Genomic DNA, 22446 nt, shown 5'->3' with positions numbered 1-22446 from the left:
TGGTGTGGTGTAGAGTATGTTCGATTCCTTCAATATCCAAACAACCTGATATGAACTAGCAAAAAATCATTAAAATTCCTATAAATAATCCAAAAATTAATCAATAAATCTAATCCAAATTTTTCCCATCAATTTCCAGACTTAAATCAACAATCAAGTTCACAAAAACAGATTCAAAATCAGCATCGATCGTGACAACGTGTGTTCAAGTCACTCAATCAACCATTTCATCACAAAAACAATTCAACAAATAAATCAAGTCTCAAATTTCACAATAAATTAAGAAGAAAGAAATGTCAACAACGATGCGTCCGACACTTCAGACAGTACCCGAATCATTACCAGCGGATCATGTGACGCAACCAGCTCAAGCGACACCAACGACACCAGCACAAACGACGAATGGCGAAAAGAGTCATCCGACAACGCAAGCGAGTGTTACTGGACCGACACCGACTGTAAATTTGAAGCCGAGAAGCACAAGCTCAAGGGTGAGTCAATTTTCATTATTTTGGGAAATTCGGGAAAATTTTGGGAAAATTTTTGTTTATCGTCCTGCGGTGATGGATGAATGTCGTGACTTTATGTCGTCCATTTTATTGTCATCTTTTGTAAGCTATGGTAAGATGATTTGTGGATGGTTAAGTGATGATTTTGGGGGTGGAATGGGGAGGGGGAAGTTGGGAAATTGAGATGGAAATTTGGGAAAATTTTCAAAATTTTGAGGTTAGAATTTCAATTTTGAGGTTAGAATTTCAAATTTTGAGGTTAGAATTTCAAATTTTGAGGTTAGAATCCCAAATTTTGAGGTTAGATTCTTAATTTTGAGGTTAGACTTTCAATTTTGAGGTTAGAATTTCAATTTTGAGGTTAGAATCTCAATTTTGAGGTTATGTTCTGAACTTTTTGGTCAAATTTCACTGAAAAGTTGGAAAATTCTCAAAATTTTGAGGTTAGAATCTCAATTTTTAGGTTAGGTTCTGAACTTTTTGGCCAAATTTTACTGAAAATTTTCCAAACTTTCATCTCAATTTACCCCCCAAATCTTCCCCTTTACCCGCCACACCCATCAAAATCATAAAATCCATCAAAAAATATGTAAAATTGTAATTCAATATAGCGTGAAAATGGCACGCATCAATCAACACGTAAATGACGTTGACACAATATTTACACCGTTTAATGTTTATGTGATGCGATAATGATCAAGAAATTACAAAATTCGTGTGAATGTGGACAATATTTTTTAATTTGTATGAATTTTGTATGAAAATTAATGGGGGGTCGTTCAGTTGTTGTGTTACAGTAAGCAGTCAGATGCTGTTTTGTGGAAAGTCGTTAATGTTGCAGCCGGAAGACTGGATTAGACTGTAAAAGAGCTTGAAGTCAACTTGGGCTTTGTGTGAAGTCAACTTGAACCAAGTTAAGTCAAGTTGATGAGCCAATTTGAGTCAAGTTGAGCCAATTTGAGTCAAGTTGAGTTAAATTGAGTCAAGTCGACTTTACCGTACAAAAACCGAAGACAACTTCAAGCTCTGCGACAATAATTAGGTATTTTCACATTGATTAAGCAAGTGATGAGCAACCTATGTGTCATGACACATTGGTACCACGTCACACAGGTTGACCACAACTGCACAATGTCTAGAAATTGCCTCTATTGGTGTCCAGACTCCAAAAATTGGAATCCGAACCACTTTAAAGGCAATTTTTGGACTTTTTGGTGTTCAGACTCCCAAAATCATGCTAATCATGCCAACCCTGACTGTATTTGACTGTACATAGACTCATGATCGACCCCTGAGTGTGATAATGCTTGTATAAATGACAAAATGTGTGATTATCAAGATCCTGATGATCCTGATTATCATGCTGCTGAATTACATCGAATCAGATGATCAATCCTATTCATTTTGGATCTTTGGACCCAAAAGTCGAGGAACTCCAGTCAATTTTGATCCTTGGATTGAAAATTCTTGTGGATTCCATGAAAATACCAAGAAAATACATCAATTTATCACCGAATTATTGCCAAAAATATCAACAATTTACTTACAAAGAGCTAAAAAAGCATAAATTCAACATGCATTCACTTAATGCTCAACTATCAACTTTTATTGACACTAAATTGAATAAATTCTTGATAAATTCCATCGTAAAATCTCAAAACCAGTGAAAATATCACCAAATTGGTATTGAATTATTGAATATCAGAGCAAACTGAAATTAAATAAAATATTACAATAAGTTTGAAATAATGTCTAAATATGACCAAAAAACTTACAAGCCAGGCTGAGAAATTATCGACGGTATTTATATGGATACCTCAGTACTACCGCCGAGTTTCTCAGCCTGGGTTGTAAGATTGTAAGCATTTATGGAAGTTTTATTGACAAAAAATCACAAATGTAGTAAAATTGCCAATATAAAATCTATTTGTAATAAAAAGAGACTTTGATTGAGTTGTTAGACTTGTCAAGGGTTGTAGTTAGGGATGAGTCGAGTTGAGGGGGTCACCCTTGAGGGTATCTGAAATGGATAGCAAAAATTTAAAGGATTTTAGGATTTTTTTCATGAAAAGTTGAATAAAATTGCAAGAAAACTTCCAAAAAACGAAGTAACCCCATTTGACCCTTCAACCCCATTTACTCCTAAATACACCTCTGGACATGTGAATCTGAAAGTGTGCAAAGGTGTACGATGAGAGCTTTTTGCTTATGCTTAGTGTAATGTCGTGAGTATTGCGATAATCCTTGTCACATCGGTAACAATTTATATAATCTTTGAGACAGAACTTACAGGACTCCATTGTTGAGTCCGACTCTAGTAGAATCCTCACGCGCTGTCCTTCATTACCGTCCGCTCCAAATAGGAACATGGTTACAGTAAGTTACAGTAAATCGACCTCTGAAAGGCACTAAACTTCCTCATCTTACACCTTGTACATCCAGATGACCTAATAAATCACCAAAAGTCTATAAAACAACATCAAAACTAGTTTAAAGTTCTAAAAAAAAATTTTAAATAACATTTTCTGAATCCTTTATTCTTTGAAAAAATACTCAGCACAAATCTTACAGCAATGAATTTCCTCAAATAACCACAAATTCCATTACATAAAGTCAATAACAACTTTTTTTCTTCTCCATCGCAGTAACAGAAAACTTTGCATTTTTATTGCATAACTGAGAATTTGCAACATGAACATTATGGAGAATAAGTGAAGTTTCTTGTCAGAATTCAGTGTTGGGGAAGCTTTATTAAGTTGAGGGACTATAGAGTCAAGGCTCTAATGATGTGTAAATTTATAACGAAAAGTATAGCTTCTTAAAAGCCAATGGGGGGAACTTGTGCATGTGAGCATGTGATCACTATTGAGGCTTCTTGAATTTTCAATCTTGACAAATCTGAAAGCTGGGATTGTAAAGACTTGGTCTCGACATTATGAAGCTCATAGTACCATTCTGGAAGGCACACGGAGTAAGAATGCCCGAAAATCTAACGCCAGGTTAGTGTGACTCTGTCCTTAGACTAGATTCAAAGCAATCCAACCTCAGGACAGAGTCAATTCGGTCTATGGTTGCATTTTCGGTCAATTTCATGCCGTATGTCTTCCAAAGATGTGAATAGAGTCACTGTCTATTAGGGGGACTAAAATGAAAACAGGTGCATAATCATCAATGCCTACCACTAAGATCTGTCTCCCTGAAATCCCCAAAAGGTTATCCACAACTGTCCTAGATAATCACTAAATATCTTTTCAAAAAGAGTTCAATGTCCTTTGTAACACTAAAAGCTATATAAGCTACATAAAAAAAGTTCATTGAATATAATCGCACAGAAAAAGAAAGAAAAAAGTATTAATTTTAATAATAAATAGTTCCATTAGCATATCTGACATGTATCAAAGAGAGTAGTAGCGATATATATTGGAAATTTTACATTTTATTAGCATTTATTTGCTCCACATGTAATGCCTGAGAACTATTCGGAGATGCTGTGTGAATTTTTATTTAAATTATTTTGGGGATAATTTGGAGTTTTGGGAATTTTTGAGGGAATTTAGGGGAAAATTGAAGGGTGTGAGACTAAGACCAAAGACTGAAGGTGCACGAAGATAACCGAAGATAACCGAAGACAACCGAAAATAACCGAAAACGACCGAAGATAACCGAAATTGACTAAAGTTGACCGAAGTTGACCGAAATTGACCGAAGTTGACCGAAGCCGACCGAAGTTGACTGAAGTTGACCGAAGTTGACCGAAGTTGACCGAAGTCGACCGAAGAAGACCGAAGTCGACCGAAATTGACCAAAGTTGACCGAAGTCGACCGAAGTCGACCGAATTTGACCGAAGTCGACCGAAGTTGACCGAATTTGAACGTAGTTAACCGAATTTGACCGAAGTCAACCGAAATTGACCAAAGTTGAACAAATTTGACAGAAGTCGACCTAATTTGACCGAAAGTCGAACGAAGTTGACTGAAGTCGACCGAAGTTCACCGAAAAAGACCCAAGTTGACCGAATTTGACTGAGACTGATTCTAAAACTGATATTTAGCCCAAGACTAAGACTGAGAGTAAGTTCAAGACAGATACCAACTCATATAAGTCAAAAGCTACTCCACTACAAGCTCTATGCTAGTCTATTACTTAAAAGCTCATCAGAAGCTCTTCAAAAGCTCTTCAAACTAGACAAATATTTCAATTTAAAATCTCATTTCTCACTTACTGTTCAAAACCTCATACAGCAAAATCATCTCTCATGTCTCATAAAACATTTGTAAGGTTCTCAGTCTATAAACACAGCAAACTTGAATCTACAACAGCTCAAAAACATTTTCTTTTCCACACATTCAACAGAAAAATGACGCAAAAAAAATAGAGAAAAAATAAGTTTGTGTACAACTACACATGCAGTCACGGCAATTTGATCGTCGCCCACCTGTAAATACAAGTTCTTGTGTATACAACTACTAATTTGAGTCTTTTTATTGGAATTAGTTGTGTGCAGCGGAATTTTTTTGCTGTATTTTCTGACTTTTTTTTTTTTTTTTGAGAGAATTTGAGAGTAAAAATTGAGAATTAAAAGTGAAATGTGGAATTGAATGAATTTTTTTTTAAGACGAGACAATTTTTGCTGTTGACTCAAAAATGATAAAGAATGTTGGACAATATCGGAATGACTTTTTTTTTTTTTTTGGGGATACAATTATGTAACTTTCTTGTGACTTGAGATAGTCAGCTGATAATATGAATGGGGTGAATTTTGGGGGATATTTGAGCAAATGAGAGGTTGGGGTGATGATGGTTTGGGATTGGACATTCCCGTAGACTGTCCCTCTAGTCTAATAAACACTCTGGGGAATGGATATTCTGGGAATGGCAAGAATTAAAATTTAGGAATTTATGAGGTAAAATTGATCAGAATTTGGCAAAATATCTTAAAAAATTATGAAGATTTTTACAAAAATTGTCATAAAATGCTCAATTTTTTTCAAAATTTCTCAAAAATTTATAAATTTGATCATAAATTCCCTAAATTTGGCTAATAAAGATCAAAAAATTCTCAAAAAGTCACTGGTAATTATCAAGAAATCAGGAAAATTGTTCATTAATGATTGAAAATTGCACAAATTAATCAAAATTTGGCAAAATTAATCACAAAAATGCATGACAGTTTGCGAAAATTCCCAAAAATCTCAAACCACGACCAAAAATTGTCAAAATTTGAAGAAATTAGATTTAATACAATTCTTGAAAATTATGAAAAAATCTTCGCGAATTTCTTTTCTTACTTCACTTTTCTTATAAAATGATTAAAAATTCGTTAAAACATGGCAAAATTTCACGAAAAATTTGACAAAAAAATCACTGAAATTCTTTAAAAATTACCAAAAATTCTAAATAATTCATTAATATTCACAAAAGTTCTTTTATAAATCTAAAAAATTCTTTGGAATAATCTAGTTCTCAAAAAATCCCAAATTAAGACCAAAAATTTAAGAAAGTTGCCAAAAAATGCTCAAAAGTTTCATTAAAAACTCCAAAAATATTTTATATAATCTCAAAATTAGTCTAAAAACTGATAAATATTCACTAACTTTTCAGGAAACTGATCAAAATTTTCAAAATATACACAAAAAAATTGTTGTTAATTCTTCAAAAATGTAGAAAAATTCCAAAGTTTCTCTGAAAAAATCTCGAAACACGAAGAAAAATTGTCAAAATTTCCCAGATTTTCATAAAAATTCATTGAAATTGTTCAAGAATTCACAAGAAATCTTCAAAAATGACCAAAAAAGCACAAATTTTTAATAAAAAATTCACAAAATTTGAATGAAAAATTACCAAAAATTTACATAAAATGACCAAAAACTGTTCAATTGGCTCAATGTTGCTAGCTTACTTACTAAGCACATCAAGTGTGATCCATGGTCCCCCTCAGACGGCTCCTGAAGCTGGCTACCGCTTGCCAATTCCCAATACCAGATTTGACTAAACCAGCATTTTTGCATAAAATTCACAAGTTAATTCAACATTATTTAAAATTCTCATAAATTCCCCAAAAAAATTCCATCCAGTCTGCAAATATCCATTAACAAAAATCCCAATCCATAAAAGTGTTAAACATTTGTAAATTATCAATCCACAACACCAACAAAAAATACACAAAACAAAAAAGTTAAATTCCAATTTTAAAAACATAAATATTTTGAGAGAATTGCCTCTAATAAATTCCGAGAGAGGAACTGCCACTGAGAGAGTGAGAGAGAGAGAGAGAATCTCATTAAGACCTCAAATCAGCTGAGTGTCCAACTAGAACTAGGCGTAGCAGCAGCAGCAAAAAAATTGACAATTTTCAAAGCAGGTGACATCAAAACTAGCAACTCCAATACATGCAGCCGTTCCTGCTCTCCGAGAGAATTTTTCTCAATTTTTTACACACAAAAAAAAGTTGAAAAAAATTGAGAAAAAAATTGAATTTTTTTGTTCAGTCTTTTAAGTGAGCGTGAGCGTGTTGGGGCGCGGACATTCGCTCTGGAAAGTTTTAAATTTTGTTCAAATTTTGTGTTTAATTTTCGTGAATTCGCAAATTTTTTTCAAAAAAAAGTGCGTTAAAAAAATTAAAAAAATTTAAAAAAATTTTAAAAAAATTTCAAAAAAAGTAAAAAAAAAGTTGCAAATGTGTTAAAAATAAATTTAAATATTTCTGTGTCTTGTGTGCCTTCATATACAGCATATACGAAGATTATTGGATACAAACTTGACTTCTTCTTACTTCCAGTTCTTTTTTTTTGTTGTTGTGTTTGCGATTCAAAATAACCAAAAAAAAAATTGAATTTAATTTAAATTTATACAAAAAACAAGAGAAATTCGCGCAATTGATTATGCAAGTTTAAGCTAGTTTGTGACAGTAATTGAAGATGTAATTTTTTTTGGAAATTTAAATTTTGTCTTTTTTGTGGATTTTTGGAGGAAATTTGTCGTGAAGTGAAATTTAAAATTAAATAATAGAAAAATTGAGGAAGACTTTTTTGATAATTTTGAATGAATTTGTTGAATAAGGCACAGTATTTTAGGTGTTGTGGTGTCTACTCAATCAGTAAAGTAACAGAAAATGCTGATTTTAGTCAATTTAAAGTTTAAAACTCGACTTGAGGATCGAAATCCGCTGTTTTGGAGTTTCTAGGGATATTTTGAGGTTCATCGTTAATACGGATATGTACTCAGATAGCATACGACATAAAAATAGCCGAAAATATGGTCCAAGGTCAACTTGTGCTAACAGACAATAAGCATACTTACCTAAATGACAGTGATTTTCAGTTTATTCAATCAATTTAAATGAGTATTCTCAGTTTTATGAGCATATTAATGAGTATGCTTTTTTTCTGTTTAAGTTAAGTCTTGTTTGAGGCTAGATTTGATGAAATTCAGCTTCAAAACAGAGTCAAGTTGACTTGATTCTGGATTTTTTTTTTACTATCACCAAATGAAAGTCCCACCTTGTGACATCCAAATGGATACCTAATAAATCCAAATATATGCAAAATGGACCCAAATCATCCACTTGAAGGCCAAATGACATTCAAAATAGAATCATCTTCCATTTAATATTGATAAGAGAGTTTAAACGGACCCTTAAAAGCTCCATGATGCAGCTGTGATCCATTTTGTCACTCGGGGCTCTGACTATGGCTTGACAATTTTCAATAATGTCTGCTTCCAACATCATTGTTAGACTTTGTGTTGATTTATTCAAATTATTGTGGATCAGACCTCAAATTCGACTCAAATTTTGTGAGGGAAACATTCAATAATTCCGTAACCCTTAAGCCCCCAAGGGGGTACGGTTAGGGTTAAGTAAAATCTCAAAACTAAAAGTCATCTTTTTGTCCTTGTTTGCTGACATTTTTTTTTCCATCTTAAAGTTGAAATGATAATGAAGTGAAAAGAAAAAAAAAGAAAAAAGTTTGTGACATTAAAACAATTTTATGACATTTTAATTGAGTCAAGTGATATTTTCAACTTATCTGTTTGCTTTTCATGTTCTTTTTCCGAGTTCTTAACGAGGAATATTTTAGAAAAAAAAAAAAAATTATTATTATTGTTTGATAAGTGCTACATGATTTGTAGTCTATGACTGGTGTTGATAACCTTTTTGGGTTAGTTTATTGAAATGTTTTATTGGAAAATGTAGGAAAAATTATTAAAATTTGTTACATTTTTTAAATATTGAATTCAAAATTAATTTTTGGTAAATATTCAAATTTCAAAAATCTTGAAAAATTTTCAATTTTTAAAATTTAAAAATTAAAAAATTTAACAATTTTCAAATTTTCAAATTTTCAAAATTTCAAATTTTTAAATTTTCAATTTTTTAAGTTTTTAAATTTTCAAATTTGAAAGTTTTCAAATTTGAAAGTTTTCGAATTTCCAAATTTGAATAAAACAATCCAAATTCTGGACCCTAATAAGCAACTGGTCCCTTAATCCACTCAAAACAGAACTAAAAAAAGTCTAAACTAAATCGGGTCAAATTCATTTTGTGGGTCAAATTTAATTGTTTTTCACATGGCTGGTCACAGTCATGCAATGTCACAAAATCGTGCGCAAATTAAAGTTTTGTGTTTTCTTAAAAAATAAAATTTCATAAACATTTCAATTTCATCTCGTGTTTAAATTCAATTTGATATTGTTTACGTTTCGGAAAGTAATTAATTAAAGTTGAAAAAAATAAAATTAAATTGTTTATTTTTTTTTGTGACTCGTTTTGATTCTTAGATTGTCGTTGAGATTGAGATTGGAAATGGAAAATTTTGGGAATATTTGGAGATTTAAAAATTTTAAAAAAATTCAATTTTAATTTTTTCAGTTTAAAAATTTGAAAATTTGTAATTTTAAAATTTAAAAAATTAAAAAAAGAAAAATTTAAAAAGTTGAAATTCAAAAATTTGAAAAATTTGAGATTGAGAAAATTTTGAAAAATTCAAAAATCGTTTAATTTTAAAATTTTTGATTTTTTTTTAAATTCTTGAAATTCTCAAAATATCAAAAATTTATTTTAAATTCTTAATTTAAATGCCTTTTCTGAGTCGTCCCCATGTCTACCTCCAACCTTAAACATTACATTGCCAATTACACAAAATGTCAAGTTTATATGTCGACTAATTACAGCCTTTTATACTCGGGATTGTTATTTAATAAGAATTGAATATTCTACTCTGTAATTAGACATGAATTACTGATTCTGTGACTGAATATTATGCAATTTAGAGGAAATACTTAACAGTTTCTGTGACTTAACCGCAAGAATATTGGAATTAATTGGAAATTTGTGGGAATTTTTGATGAAATTTGAGGAAAATTACGAAAATTTTGTTGAATTTTAATGAAAATTTTGAAGATTTGTCTAATTTTTCACAATTTTTGTAGAATTTTTGATGAAATTTGAAGAAATTCGTCAAAATTTCGATGATATTTGTTCAATTTTTATTAAAATTTGATGAATTTTTGACGAATTTCGTTAAGTTTTGAAGAAAATTGTCAGATTTTCGATGAATTGTGTTGAAAATTTGAAGAAATTTATTGAAAATTGTTGAAATTTCCTTAATTTTTTTTAAATTTTTGGCGAAATTTGAGAAAATTTTTAAAAATTTTCATGAATTTTGTCGATTTTTCAATGAATTTTGAACAAAATCTGCTAAAAATGTCAAAATCTCATTTCAACAACTCACTAAAAAAATCCACACATGACATCACTTTCTAGTCTTCCTATTTATGGGCATCGTCGACATTTAAATTAAGATTATTTCAAAGAAACTGACTCAACCCATCAACAGCAAGACTCGTCCATTTCTAAGAGGGAATCTCACTCAAATCTCAATAAACAAATAGCAAAAAAAAAAAAATCCAGCACAAATTTCTCATTTCGTGTGTTTATTTATTCGCAGTTATCCACAATGAGTCACAACACATCGTCCATACTGGATGATTTTAGCTTTCAAAGCATCCATCAATTATGCGTGTTCAAAATTTATTGTTTCACAAAATGGAAATGAGTATATGTAAAATAATAATGAATTAAATGTTGTTTATTTAGGTCACGTGGAATTGACTGACTGACTGACTGACTCTGTGTACTTAACTTGGAATGTACAAATAAGTTTTTTAGCGATTTGATGGGATTTGATGGGAATTAAGTGGATTTAAAGGCAGATTTGAGTGAGGAAATTGTGGGAATTGGTTGGATATGAGGAGGGTGTGAAGGTGGATTAGGGGGGCTCAGGGGTAGGCTGAAGATTGAGGGACAAGGTATTGTCAATAATTCATCCGAAAATGTCCAAAATTCTGTGAAAAATTGGACAAATTCTTAAAAATTCATCAAAATTTTGACAATTTTTTTCAAATTTCATCAAAAATTCTACAAAATTCACCAAAAATCATCAAAAAATTCAACGAAATTCGTCAACTTTTCTCAAAATTTATTAAAAATTCAGCAAATTTTTTAAAATTTCTAAAATTTTCATCAAAAATCTTGAAAATGCTTCAAAAATTCATCAAATTCTTCAAAATCTACCAAAAATCCCCGAAATTCTCCATCAAATCTCAACAAAATCCTCAAAATATCATCAATTCCATTCCCAATACCACCAACAAATCCAAGTCTTCCAACTTCACATATCTCCATCTCACTCTAATCATCTCTCCATCTCTGTCTAACTCAGCAAAATATTTATGTAATGACACACAAATCTCAAACTTTATTTATTTCATTCATCGAAAACAGCAATTTTTGTAGTCTTTTTTTTGTTTGTTACTTCTACTTCTTAATAATCATGCGCAGTCGACTTAATTCTCTGATTCTGTTTTTTGTGTGTAAACATGAAACCTGTTTGTTATTTTTATTATTGTGATTTAATGGCGAATATTTTGATTGTTGTTGGTGGAGTTGGAGTTGCTATTGTTGTTGATGATGTTTGGAGGCAGGTGGATGGAGATTGAGAATTTAGGATGGGGATTGAGGGGGTTTGGGGGACTTTTGGGGGAACTTGGGATGAAATCTGATAAAAATTGTGAAAATTTTGATGAATTTTGTTCCAGTTTGAGAAACTTTTGAGCAAATTTAGCTATTTTTGAGTAGAAATTCTGACAATTTTCGTCAAAAATCTTTAAAAATTCGTAAAATTTCCTCGAAAATTCATCAAAAATTCATAGAAATTCAACGAATTTTCTTCAGATTTTAAATGAAAATTTCATACTTTTAAGCAATTTTTGTTGATTTTTTTTGATGAATTTGACTTAATTTTGAGCAATTTTGTGGAACTTTTGAAGATTTTTGACAATTTACTTTCGATTTTTAATGAAAATTTAGAAAATTGCTCATGTTTTAATAGCTTTAGCCAGTCGAAGCAACAGCACTTGACACTAGCATGCCACAGCACACAGATTACCTTCTACTGGCATTACCCCATCCCCTCAAAATCCACTATATGTGAACTACAAAAAACCACAAAAACCTCAACTACAAACCTGCCATTAATTTTGTCTACAAAACAACAAAAAACATTTCTTTTTTGTCTAAAAGTTGAATGACTTTTTTATGTGTCCAAAAAATATATGCTTAATTATGTGTCATGTTGAACAATATTAAAAGACACGAAACGCATCAACGCATGAGCACTGAACGGGTGGGGGCAATTAAAACAAAAGCTGAGAAAAAATTAATTAAATTAATTGATTTTAATTCTTTTTTTTTCGGGGAATTTTTGTGATGTATGTTCTTGGAATAATTAATGAGATTAGTTTGTTTTGGAAGGAATTTTGAAGATTGGGAGGGAGGAGGGGAGTGGTGAGTTTGGTGGGTTTGGTGGATTGAATTGTTTGCTCGGATTGATGTCAGCTCATGATTTTGTGAGGAATATTTGAAGAAATTCGACTTAAAATCCAACAAAACCTTCAATTTTGCATTATTTTCATTGAATTTCAGCTATAAAGCATTCAGTTGGAACTGACACTTCTTTGTTCAATCTGAATCAAGTGCCTAAATATGACTCAAATTCACCAAATTAGACCAATCCTCCCAATCCCCAACCAAATTACACCCCAAATTTCCCAAATCCCTCATTAATATCTAACCAATCCAAGCTAATTCCACAATTAAGCTACCACCAAGCCCCCCAACAACAATAAATCCCCAATTCCAAACAACAACAGCAGATATTAAACTCACATTTTGTTAAGGCAAACATCACAAAACAGCAAATGTTAATGAAGATAATAATGTGAAAAAATATATAAAAAAATGAGAAGTTGTCTCATTAATTTATGGAATTAAAATGTTGTATGTGCATATACACAACTGTGTATGCAGAGCTCAGTTGAGATATCTACGAGATAGTCTTTCTGACTGTATTTGTTAGTTGCTGTACACAATGCTGAGGTTGTTGCTGTGTTGGAATTTGGAATTGAATTTTTTTGAATAAATTTGATGGGAAAAAATGAGTCGAAATTTGATGAATTTTGTTAGATTTTTTAGTGCAAATTTGTCGAAATCAGCCGTCATGTAAAGTTTCTGTCTCGACTAATTCTCGACCAATACCCAAGACTACCCAGAAATAAAATACTTGAAATTAAAGAATCAAACAAGTGGTAAATGGGTATGGGGTTTGGCCTCTCAACTTGACCCCTATCCCTTCCTTGATAACTTCCTTAAAGAGCTGTATATGAAGCACATTGGCCTGAAATATTTGAAATTCGTAATTAATGGTTTTGATATTAAATTGGCAATAAATTTTTTCTTGTTTTTTAAGTTGAAAATTAAAAAAGGATGAAAATGTTATTAAAATTTGAATAGCTTTAAACAGTTTTGCGCATAATTTAAGTGAATAAATGTGAATAATATATTTAGAAAATATAAAAATTGATAAAAAAAAGTTAAATATTTTTCAAAAATCGTAAAACATATTGAAGAAAATTTAAATTTTTTCTAGAAAAGAAATATTCAAAAGTTTTGAAATAAATTCAATAAAAAAATTGAAAAAGTTTTCAAAAAATTCAATAAATATTCAAAAAAGTTGAAAGATATCAAATAAGGAATCAAAATAATCAAAAATATTGAGTTAATAAAATATAAAAATTCATAAAAGTGTCAAAAAAAGTAATTAAAATTCTAAGCAAATTATTAATCACAAAATATGTACGGATAACTCACTGGATTACATTCAATAATCAACAACAAGAACATCAACAAAAAAAGACATCAAAATAAGCCAGGAACCAAAACAATTTACAATTGTTCGATGAAATTAAAAGGTAAATATTCTTATTTAATTTATTAATTAATTTCTCGAATAGCAAAAGACGGTCAATTGATCTGAATTCTGGCATCAGAATGATCTGACTCCAGGATTGATTTCTTCATTAGTGGTACTTTAAGCTTACTTTACCTTACCATACATACCACCACCAATGGAATCAGTGTCTAGCATTGTCCCAGAATCAAACCAATTTAAGTCAGTCCTAGCACTTAATCACGATCAAGTCAGTCTGATGCCTGTTTTTCGATCAATAAACTACCTTCAGCTATTCATGTTCTACGTTTCTCAAAAATTAACTTCCAAAATGAGTCGAAAAACTGTAATTATTTTGATATTTTATAAAATCCAAGGTGTGATAACTTGAAAAAATTGTGGAAATTCAGGAAAAATCTTAAAAATTCTCATAAAATCTTGGAATTGAGAATCAAATTTGAAGCTTTTTTTTTAGAGATTTTTAAGGAATTTTTTGCAATTTTTAAGGATTTTTGTGAAGTTTTTCAAAAAAATTCTCAAATTTAGGGTTTTGAACCCTCGATAACACTCGGGTATACGGGTATGGGTATATGCATGCCCATAACTCCCGAATATGTGTACTCATAAGTACAAAAATCTATATTCTTACTTACTTACTTTGCTGGTCGAACAGATCAATTATCATCAATGACCTCCCATAGGAGCCACCTGAATCTGATTCTATCGCTGGCTACCACTTGCCAAATTTATATCCACATCCCACAAAACCAACAAACTTAATCTCAAAATAAAAAAAAACTTATTCCAACTAATACAAAACATCTCAAATTTGAGTGCTGTATTAAGTGGCATTGATGACGTCACACATATTAGCTCTCTAAGTGTGGACACAGCGCTGTGTCGTAGCCACACATAAGAATTATCTCATTTAAGTGTGAAATATGAACAAAAAAAGTGACTTCTTATTTTTATTAATGTGCGATTTTACGGTTCTTTGTGTTTAGTTCATGTAAATATTTGAGAATTTGAATTTTGCTGTGGTTTTGTGGATATGAGGGTAAATAGGTAGGATAGATATGGATTATTATGTCATTAGAGTGGTTTTGGGGGAATTTGAAATTGAAAGGAAAATTCGAACAATCCGAAAAAATAATTGAATTTTAACGGTAAAAAAAATTTGAATTTTAACGGTCAAAAAAAAAATTGAATTTTAACAGTATTTTTGTTAAAAAAATTTTTTGAAAAAAGTTAACAATCGTTTTTGGTTAACGGGCATTTTGGGTTTTAAAGGAAAATTTGGGCAAATTTCAGGGAATTTTGACAATTTTGACAATTTTGACAATTTTGACAATTTTGACAATTTTGACAATTTTGACAATTTTGACTCAAATTTCAAGCAACAAATTTTCTCAACCAATTTTCCGCTCAATTTGTGTATTTTTCCTCAACTCTTCTTCCATTTCCATATTTTACACAATAATTCTCCTTCTTATAGCTTACTTATTACACAGTGCGGCATTATTATTAAGCATATAAGTAGTATGTGTGCCTTAATGTAGGCCAATGGAGCATTCACTCTCATTTTTTGCTTCATATTTTTCTATTAATTCTATTGCATTGTACTTGAGATAGATGCAGGGGTGGACAACCTGGGTGACTGTAGGGGCAGGTGTGGGCAACCTTTGTGACGCGGCACTCAAGTGTGGAAATTGAAAGTGACATGAATCGTGTGCTGTGTGCGGTTTTGGTACAAAACTCATTAAGGGACCGTGACACCAAAAAAAGGTTGAGCACCCCTGGAAATGAAAAAAAGGTCTTTAGTTTCTAGTTCAAATGATTGTTTTCTTGCACTTAAGTGGCATGCAATATGAAATGTGGGTAGATGGAATGTCGATAAGTCTTATTGCAATAATGTTGAGGTTATGTAAATTTCTCAGTATGCAAAAAATTATCTAAAACAGGAAATGGAAAATGAGATGAAAATTGAGACATGACACATGTGATAATGATAATTTAGAGAGTTGCAATTGTTTCTGACTTGGTGACATGACAAAGTGGAGTGAGCATTAATGTCATGCAAATTTGAATTAGATTTTGTTATGTTGGTTATGTGATGTGATGGGATTAGGAGGTGAGATGATTGAGGTTATGGTGATTTAAGTTGAATTTTGAGAAGCATAACCTTAAAGTTCAGCACCATAACCTCAAAGTTCATTAACATAACCTCAAAATTTAGAAATTTAACCTCAAAATCCAAAACATAACCTCAAAATTCCAAAACTTAACCTCAAAATTCCATCAAAAATCTCAATTTTTGCCACTCCAAATTCATCTCACAATTCACTATCAAAAACTCTTATTTACACCCACTTCCAACACGACTTTAATTTTAAAACTCAATTCACATCCAATAAAAAAAAAAAAGTTTTAAAATTCAATTCAATTCACGATAAACATTAAAAAAGTATATTCTATACATAGATAAACCTCATTGTCTATTGTTATTCTCAATATAGTAAATCTATTAATATTTATTTTTTTTTCGACAGATTATCTTTTAGCACTTTATTAAGTTCAATGCCAAAATAGTTAGTGAATATACAAAAAATATTGAGAACCTTTTTGTTGTGTCTGACGATGAGTCATGGCTGTTGTGTAGATTTTTGTAATTTTAAACGATTTATGGCTGCTTATTTGAAGATTTAGTTGATTTTAGAGGCAGATCTGGGCAACCTGTGGGTCGCGGCACACTTGGGATTGTCGTGAACCATACATTTTGTACGGTTTTGGTCGACGCATATCAATAAGGTGTGCCTGGGGTAACCACCAAGGTGTGTCTGGGGTAACCACCAAAATGTGTCTTGGGTAAACACCAAAATGTGTCTTGGGTAACCACCAAAATGTGTCTTGGGTAACCACCAAAATGTGTCTTGGGTAACCACCTTAGTGTCCCACATCACATAGCCTCCCAACCCTGCCTTACTTAATTTTCAAAACATTTAATCACGTGCATCTGCTAATCCATCCCAATAATCCTCTCCAAACAGCCACAATTTCCTCCAACAAAGCCTCACAAACACAGCCCAGTGCAAACAACCGCAAGTATCACCTAAACTGCAATAATTTATACAATTTATACGTCTCAAGTGCGATATTAAGACTAGCTAGACGATACGTCGAGTGAGAAATTGCAATAAATCATTAAAATTCATTAATCTTCTTTATCCTACTCACATTAAGCTACAAAAAGCAATGTTGTTTTGCAAATGTAAATATGGGATGCAAGTTGTGTACGTTGTAAGATAATTGGATGGATGGAGAGGGTTTTTGTACTTGAGAGGAAATGGAGCGCATTTTTTGGGAAAGGAAATAAGATTGCTTTGGGTGACTTCAAGTACTGTCGTATACCAGAACCCTACAATTCCTGTACCAGAACCTTACAATTCCTATACCAGAACCTTACATTTCCTATACCAGAACCTTACATGTCCTATACCAGAACCCTACAATTCCTATACCAGAACCTTACATTTCCTATACCAGAACCTTACAATTCCTATACCAGAACCTTACAATTCCTATACCAGAACCCTACAATTCCTATACCAAAACCCTACAATCCATACCAAAACACCATCCTATGATTTAGACCAAACCTCCATTCCCCAACCTCCAACCATCCCAACATCCATGCTAACTCCATAGCAATTTTTCATAATAAAATAAAATAGAAAATTTTTTCTCTCCTTCCATCCTCGATCGTCGACGTTCCATCATCATAACGATTAGTTTATAAAAGAAATTGTGTGTAAATTGATTGAACTTTCACATCAGTTCTCGTTCGAGCATACAGCTCAATGATGTGCAATTGATAAGTCGAATGGAAATGATGGAAAGTTGCAGTTGACCAAACTGTGTGCTGCGGCACTAGAAATTGATTGGGAATGTCTAGAACCGTATAATTTGTATGGTTTTGGTCGAGGTGCGCCTCGGGGTAACTGTCAGACCAGAGTTGCAAAACAGGTGCTTGTGACAGAAAACCGTACAAATTCTTGAGAATTTGTAAGGTTTTGTAAGAAAAACCATATAAATTATCAAGAATTTGTACGGTTTTTGGCACCTGTTTAGCAACTCTGGTTCGAACAACCCTGGCTCATCGAGAACATTGTTGCTAGACTCTAATTACATTAGCAAACTGCAGGAGCCAATTAGCCCAGCAATAACTGCCAATCAGCCTCTAAAATAACCATCCATAACAAGCTATAGTGCACAGTGGAAACAATAAGCATATCCAAATATATGTGTCACCCATATTTAAAAGCACATCAGTTCAGAAGCACAACAGTCACAAAAAGCGAATAACTAACGGGAAATTTCCATGCATGACTATTTTGTGTTTTTTTGTGTCTTTCAGTTTAATTTTTTTCAATGCCTACTATGATATGTGGCTAATAGGCAGGGGTGTAGCAAGGGGGGGAAGACCGCAGGGTGTGACCTCTTAGTCCAAAGGGTTTGATCATCCAAATCCAAAGGGTTGACCCTCCTAATCCAAAGGGTATGACCCTCCTAATCCAAAGGGTATGACCCTCCTAATCCAAAGGGTATGTCCCTCCTAGTCTAAAGGGTATGACCCTCAAACCCATTCAAGGAACCCCAAACCCAAAGGAATACCCAAAACCCAAAGAATCACCAAAAATCCAGAGGGTTAACCCCCCTAATCACCCTGAATACCCCCCTTACTAATAGTCAAACCTAATCATTGTATTTGTGCTGCACATTTCTTTATTTTCTATCCAAAATACCGCTCAGCTATGCATGAGTGCATCAAAATTTCTCTCATATTCTCTCTCTCTCTCACTCTCTCTTCTCATATCTTAATCGATATTGTTCGTGATAGGCACACACTCATTTGACTTGCGATGGCAGTCATGTGCATTATGTTACGTGTAAATGCTTAGGCTGAATATATGAATTTATGACAAGTGAGAGGAAGAAGAAACTTTTTTTTTTATTTTATTTCATTATGCTGATGGAAAGTCTTGATAACAAGGCTAGAGACATTGAGAATGTATATGCAAATATAGGCGTGATTGCGATGATTATGGGAAGATTGCAGGTATGGCAAGGGAAATATTGGCTGAATTAATAAGTGTTAAAGAGGTTAACTGTTGATAAATGATGCGAAAATTTAATTTTCTGCTTTAAAAGATGCGAAAATATTGTCATCTCTTTCTAAAGATGCGAAAATATAGTCATCTCTTTCTAAAGATGTGAAACTATTGTTGTCTCTTTCTAAAGATGCGAAAATATAGTCATCTCTTTCTAATGATGCGAAAATATTTCCATCTCTTTCTAATGATGCGAAAATATAACCATCTCTTTCTAAAGATGCGAAAATATAACCATCTCTTTCTAATGATGCGATAATATAGTCTTCTCTTTCTAATGATGCGAAAATATTGTCATCTCTTTCTAAAAATGCAAAAATATAGTCATCTCTTTCTAAAGATGTGAAACTATTGTTGTCTCTTTCTAAAGATGCGAAAATATAGTCATCCCTTTTAAAGATGCAAAAATGTTGCCATCTCACTCTAAGGATGCGAAAATATAGTCATCTCTTTCAAAAGATGCGATAATATTGTCATCTCTTTCTACTGATGCGAAAATAGAGTCGTCTCTTTCTAATGATGCGAAAATATAGTCATCTCTTTCTAAAGATGCGAAAATATAGACGTCTCTTTCTAAAGATGCGAAAATATAGTCATCGTTTTCTATTGATGCAGAAATTTTGCCATTTCTGTTTAAATACCCAATAATCTCCTTTCAAACTCTACAAAACTTAATCAAGTACCTCCAAAAATCCAATTTCAATTCCACTCCATCACTTCCACTGCCAATCTCATTACGTCATCAAACTACACAACAACAACAACAATCCATTGAAGCGATAAACTTGATACTCATTTCGCCATTATTTATTGATTCTCACTTGCAAATGTTCACACAACACGTCGACAACATCAATCGAGCGTCATCAGAATATTAAACTGAATTCTGGATTGGATATTTAGTGATTCAGCGGTGAATTGTTATGGAAGTGGAGAATTTCGGGTGTTGCGTCACTGACTTGGGTGGGGATTTTGGAGGGGTTTGTTGGTTTTGGAGCAGTGGTGGGCAAGTTGGGTGATGCGGGATAGCTTAGTGGTAAGGATTGACCAGAAGCGCACATTACACATGGTTTATGACACACTAGATTGCTGGGACACTCAGTTTGGACAATATTGAGTCGGATTAATTGATTTGTAGGGGTTCTGGTCTAGAGACTGATCCAGGTGTGGTCAACCTTTTTTGAATTATGTCATTTTAATGAAAATACCAACAATTTCTAATAAAATGGCAATTTCTAAGATTTTCTGCGTATTTTCAGCCACAATCCTAAGACTGACTCTTCCATACCCCACTGTCCGACCACCCCCACCCCTGTCCCTCAACCCCTGCACCACCAATCCCCCATAAAAATTCATAAATTTAATACCAAATAATTTCCATTAACCTCAAAAAATAAATCCACATGCAATATCGACCCAAGCAACTTGTGCATTTATATCACGCAATCCAGCCTTAGCCATGCAAAGAACTCAAAAAAAAAATTGTTGCATTTTTAAGGCCGGCATTCAAGTTCATTCAACTGTTTGTACTTTAAAATTAATTAACGTCAATTTTTCTTCTAGTCTATTTGCTTAGTTATTGATTTTTGAGTTATGGCTATAGCTGAGTGGGTTAGTGTGTGTGAATTATTAAATATGAGGAAATAATGTGTGTGTGACGGAAGTTGTAATTAGAGAATGGGTGGGCTGGATTTTGTGGAAATTGATGTAATGCAGTGGTGGATTACCTGTGTGTCACGATACATTAGAGCGGCACTGGGCACACTAATGTGCCGCTAAAAGTGTTTGGAAATGCCAACAATCATATGCCGTATGCGGTTTCGGTCAAAGTTTGCCACCAAAGTGTACCGTGATGCATAGGTAGACCACCACTGATGTAAGAGGGTTATTGGTGGGTTGTGAGCAACAAATGGGACTTTGTTGAGGATAAGACACCAGCAACCCCAACTTAAAGTTCAATTCAAGTAATTTTTAGGTTATTTTGCCCAATTTTAAGGTTATGTTTCCAAATTTTGAGGATAAGTTGCTCAATTTTTAGGTTATGTTGCTCAATTTTAAGGTTATGTTGCTCAATTTTGAAGCTATGTTGCCAATTTTGAGGCTTTGTTGCCAATTTTGAGGCTTTGTTGCCAATTTTGAGGCTTTGTTGCCAATTTAGAGGTTAAATTGCTGAACTTTGAGGTTATGTCTCTGAAATTTGAGGTTATGTTTCTAAATTTTGAAGTTAAATTGGTTAAAATTCAATAAATTTGATAATTTCCCCCTCAATTTATCTCCACAATCCCCAAATCCCAACTATATAATCCCTAAACTACCAGGAAACATCCGATCAATGACACATAATTCCCCCCAAGTCAGTCGACAGTCTCTCACAAAGTCACACAAATAGGAAAAATAAACAAAGAAAAAATTTCAAAATAAACACAGCTCATAAATGCAATAAAAATAACAGCTTTAATTGATAATTAATATCAAAATAGCAATAAAAAGCAACAACATTTCTTAATAAAGATAATTGAGACATCATCGACTGTATAGTTCATCGTCCATCACACACATTTGTCTAAACAAAAGAAATAAAAATTTAATTAAATCTTCGGAAACATGAAATTCAAGAACAAACAAAAGAATTTTGACGCCAATGAGTTTGAATGTATTCTGATGAAAAATGAAGGAATTGAAGATTGTTTATGGATATTTGGATATTGGGAAGGAATTGAGGACCAATTGATCATGGATAGGGGGCGTATTCAGATAAAGGAGAATGGGTTGCTTGAGGATCACTTTACGGGTCACTTTTTTAGTCATTTTGATTCAATTTTCAATTGGAATTTAAAGAAAAAATCCCATTCAACCTCCAAAAAACAAGAGGTATGATGTCGAGGTTAGCCCTCTGGATCAATATGTAGATTGTTAGGATTAAGATAAATGGGTTTTAAAGATCTTGGAAAATAATCCAGAAAGCAACTGTCCGGATAAGTTTGTAGATGCAAAGATTAACATGAATGATTCCTTGGGATATCCTAGAGATATAGACAGATATCCAAAGTGCAACCCTCTGGATCAGAATTAAGATGTAATGGTGTATATGAATGATTCTTAAGGAATTTGGATAGATATCGAGGATTCAATCTTCTGGATTAGAATTTGGATATAAAGTTATGGTAAATGAGTCTTAGGGACAGTTATCCAGAGGGTAACCCTGCGGATGAGGATGTAGATATGAAGGTTAAGATGGATTAGTTAGGGGTAATGACCTCATATTTACATTTCCCCCTTTCTTAATATTAACTAAATTCAAGCTTCCTTTGTACTTCCTAAAGCATTCCTCATTACCAAGCATATAATCATGTAAACTGAATAATTAAGCATAATTTTCAAATTATCCAAAAACTTTCAGAATTTAAAATTGTATAAAAATCAATATGAAGCCTGTGTGACTATGACTATGACTATGTCCATGAACTTCACGTGTTGCACAT

The sequence above is a fragment of the Chironomus tepperi genome, unplaced genomic scaffold (genome assembly GCF_022539635.2).
Source record: "Chironomus tepperi strain 1889 unplaced genomic scaffold, CSIRO-AGI_Ctep_v1 contig_7, whole genome shotgun sequence".
Classification (NCBI taxonomy): domain Eukaryota; kingdom Metazoa; phylum Arthropoda; class Insecta; order Diptera; family Chironomidae; genus Chironomus; species Chironomus tepperi.
The sequence above is the reverse complement of the archived record's forward strand: the minus strand, read 5'-3'. Positions refer to the sequence as shown.